We start from the raw sequence: 4,592 nt of genomic DNA on the forward strand, positions 1-4,592 counted from the left end.
CCTTGGAGACATCCCTCTTGAGAAGACACATGGAGGCAGGCTGATAGAGCCAGAGAAGCCAGGTGGCGATCCCCTGCCAGCACTGAGATGCTTACAACACCACTGTATCCACAAGACTTCCCACCCACTGGTCTGTGATCTCACTGCATTTGGCATGATTGCATGTGTTTCATGAGTCTGAAGAGGAATTAATAGATTGGTATTGAATTTATGGGCTAATTTCAGACTTATGGACTTGATCTAGACTGGGATGGGATGTTTTCTCAATCTTTAATTTCTCTTGTATATAAAGATATTTTTTATACACAGGTGAGTGTCTATTAATTTGTTTCTTTAGCCTACCTAGACTAACACAATAACCTAAGGACATTGCATATATTGTATAATTGTGCGTATTACATTCATGTGTGTATGAAATACATACATATATACATGGGTATATATAAACTCCTTTTTATATGAAAATATTTATTTAAAAGGAAACTTCATATAAGGATGTTTGAAAAAGTCCTTGTAGAAAAATGAATTAAAGGATAATGAAAACTATTCATGAATTTTTAAGCATCCTCATATTACTAGTACACAATGTCTATCTCATGCTAAATAAACAACAGAGTTATAATATAAACTGATATTATCTCACATCTTCAGTTTAAATATCTAGAATGTCAAAACAATTTTAGTTGTTTGACTTATTTAGTGTTGCTATAACAGATATACACAAGTGCAGGATTTTAGCAAAAACAAATTTATTCTCTTACTCTTTAGTAGGGTAGAAATTTGAACTTAAGGTGCCAACTCTAAAGAAAGGTTTCCCCTGTTAACTCTGGGGAAAAAGTCCTTGATTCCTTTTAACATCTGTAGCCTTAGCATCCCTTAGACATCTCCATTTATCTTGGCATCAATCTTCTTCTGGGACAAGGTCAGAGGACAGGGAGGGGCCCTGGGTTAAAAAAATGTGCTCCACTCCGAGGTTTTTCTTCTTGATGGTATTAGACCTCTGTGATCCCTACTTGCTTGTTTAAACATATTTATGTGTAAAATGAGATTCATTCAAAATGTAGTAGGTTTTACTCTGCCTCATTAATGTCACTGTTACTAATCTAATTAGCATCATAGAGATACAATACACAGGATAAGATCATAAGAAAGAGAATAACTACTTAATAGATAATACATAGCCTAGGTCAATTGACACATGTTTGGGATGGCACTATATCAAGTTTTAAAAATTGAAGACAATGAAATGATTTGAGAAAAGTAAGTACAGTTGGACAAAATTGCTAAACAGTAGATCACTTTCATTTTCATAATCATCTTTTTAAGCTGTTTTTATTTTCACTCATATTCTTGTCTCCATCTGCTGAAATTCTATTCAAGTTTTTAAAAACTTCTCCAAGATTTCTCTTATTATTCCAAATTTAAATAATTTAAAACAAAAGTAAACATAAAAATTTCAAAATGCAACATCTGTAGTTTATATTAGATGTAATTTACTTCACTTTTAAAAGAAGCATAGGCTTCTTTTAAAAGAAGTATAGATACAGCATGTATAGATATAGAATGATGTTTCAGATGTTTGCCAGAGAAGAGATATTTTCATAAAACTGAATTGTTTTAATGAACAGAAGGGAGATTTTAATATTGAATGTCATGATTTAATTTCAAGTTGTTATAGCAAATATACACATACAAATTTCCAAAAGTAATTATTAAAACAGAGTGTATAGAGACTGAATAGTGACCTTAAAAGCTATAAGAATAGCAATAATAATACTTCCTTGAAAACTAAGCTGTGTAATATTTCTGTTAAAAGATGGTGATGTAAACAGATATTCTACTTGTTCTTTCTACCACGACAAAACCAGAAAGTATGGGCAGAGGAGAAACTTGGAACCCTGATTGACTGTCTAAGGAAAGGTTAGATGAGTGGGTGGCATATTAAAAAAATCCCAAAACTTCCAAACTGAATTCACTGCATAATGACCCTATACCTAGAACCACTCTCAGTTCCAATGTGTCAAGTTGAGTAATTTACGGATACAAACCCAGTGGTGCTTGTATGTGTGACGTATATGTGTGGTTAATAAAAAAATGGCTTGTATGTGTGATTTACACATTTTTAGAAGTAGATAAATGCAGTCTGGTTCGAGCCCTAGGTCAGATATAAGCTGATGACTTCTCTGAATCATGTAGCTGTGGAAGCTGAATGAGCCAGAAGCACGATGAAGAAGCAGCAGGGCCACAGCCTAGTGGATGCAGAGGTAAATGAATCCCAACTTGGCCGGATATTAAGTATTCATATTAAATTCATATTAAAAAACTTCTTCAATATCATTAAAAAAAGATTCAAAAACTGAAAGAACTCGAAACAGAATAGATCCCATAAGAGAAAATCATCAAATCACACAGTAGTCAAACTTTCCGACAGTAAGGACAAAGAGAGAGCCCTGACCGAAATTCAGGAAATCAGGAGAACAAAACTTATTTACAAAAGAGAACCAATAATAATAATAAGTTTAGATTTTTCATCAGAAACCAGGTAGTAACAAGTCATTGGAATATATAAAAGTCTGAAAGAGAGCATTAAAAAGTCAATTTTTGCAGATGCAAATATATGTAAATGTAATATATTTGACCCATTTTAAAATTAATATTTTAATATTGTCTTTCTTTGCAATTAAAGCTTATCTATGTTTTGTCTACTATCATTGTTTTTGTTTATTTGTTTGCTTCCTGCTCATTGGGTTTTGTATGATTTTCTGTTTATGAAATCCAGGCGAAGTATATCTATAGAGACATTGATTATGCATTTACTGATTATGGGTAATCCATAAGGTCCAAAGTTTGAAACCACCAGCCACTACTGGGGACAAAGACATGGCTTTATACTCCCATAAACAGTTACAATCTTGGAAATTCACATAGAAAATTGCTAATAATATTTCCTTCAATCCTGATGCAACACTCTTCTTCACATAAGACTGCTTTTCTGATGATTTGCTCAGCAATACAGATTGAATAATTATGGTGAGAGGATATAACCTTTCCTGATTTTAAACCATGCAATATTCATTTATTGTGTTTATATAACTGCTTCTTGATCCATGTACAAGTTCTTCAGAAGCATAATGAAGTGTTCCGGAATCCCCATTCTTCGCAAAGCTATCAACAATTTGTTATGATTCACAAAGTCAAATGTCTTGGCATAGTCAGTAAGGGCAAGTAAACATTTTTCTGGAATTCTCTAATTTCAGTCAAGATCCATCTGTCATCAGCAATGATATCCTGTGTTCCATGTCCTCTTCTGAATCCAGCCTCATCCTCCGGTAGCTCCCTGAAAATGTACTGATGCAACAGTTTTTGACTCATCTTCAGCAAAATTTTACTTGTGTGTAATATCAATTACATTGTTCTATAATTCAAGCATTTTGGGGGGCTTCCAGTGCTTCATCAGCTTGCTGAAACATTTCCTTTGGTATTCCATCAATTCCTGCGACCTTGTTTTTGGCTAATGCTTTCAATGTAGCTTGAAGATCTTCCTTTGTACCATTGGTTTTTATTCATATACTACCTGCTGAAATGGTGGATGTTGAGTAGTTCTTTTTGGTACAGTGTTTCTGTGTATTCTTTTTACATTATTTTGATGCTTCCTGAGTCATTCAATATTCTTGAACATTGAATATTCTAGAATATTTGTATATTTAAACTCGAGGCTGAGTTTATTTCTTTAGTTCTTTCAGGTAACTATTGTGAAGTGAAATTGTTTAGTATGACTCTTATATTCATAGTCTTTGAAATTCATACCAAATTGCTGTATGGGAGTATGAAAACAAGGTATAGGGCTCACTAGGAGGAGACTTTTCAGTCTTCCTTTCTGTTTTATATTTCAGTCTTCTCATTCTGTTTGATATAAGTAAACCATCTCAGAAGCAATAACAGAAAATTACAAAACCAGTAGAAGAAGGATCCGTGCTCATCCAGGATTCATTTGTGGACAGCAACAGAGGAACCATAGCATAAGCAGAGACCATGAGACAAAGCCACAAGTTTATTAACCCATGGACTGAGCAAATGTTAGTGCCTTTTGACAAGAAGCTGGCTTGCAGAGTGAGGTGCCCCTTGGGCACTTATGAGCACCACAGGAATTTTGTAACACTTAACATAGTGTGGTAAAGGTCAAAGCACCCCCTGGATGTGAGGCTGAGGACCCCTTGAAGACATGGTCAGTGGATGGCTGAGAATAAACAGCAATGACAAAAGTCCTGTATCCTTAATGTTTTCTTAGCATGATTTGAATAACTTGTTAACTCACTTATTAAATCCTCAAAATCAGGTCTATTATCTGTGACTTCTGTGTAGCCATTAAAATGGATTATCAATCTTTTCTTTCTTGGTATAATTTAATTTGTTCTTCGTCAGTGGATTGATGTTGCTGTTTTGTTGTACATTGTGGCTTGGTTTTGCTCTGTCTTGTTTTTATGCATGCTGTTGTCTCAGCAGGCCTGTCTGGATAGGACAGGCTGGAGGAACAATCTGGAGGAGAAAACAACGGGACTGACAGTTCCGGGGGGACATGGGAGAGGGGGAGG

The sequence above is a fragment of the Echinops telfairi genome, unplaced genomic scaffold (genome assembly GCF_000313985.2).
Source record: "Echinops telfairi isolate 266 unplaced genomic scaffold, ASM31398v2 ScPeMD7_7469;HRSCAF=8507_1, whole genome shotgun sequence".
In the NCBI taxonomy this organism is placed as follows: domain Eukaryota; kingdom Metazoa; phylum Chordata; class Mammalia; order Afrosoricida; family Tenrecidae; genus Echinops; species Echinops telfairi.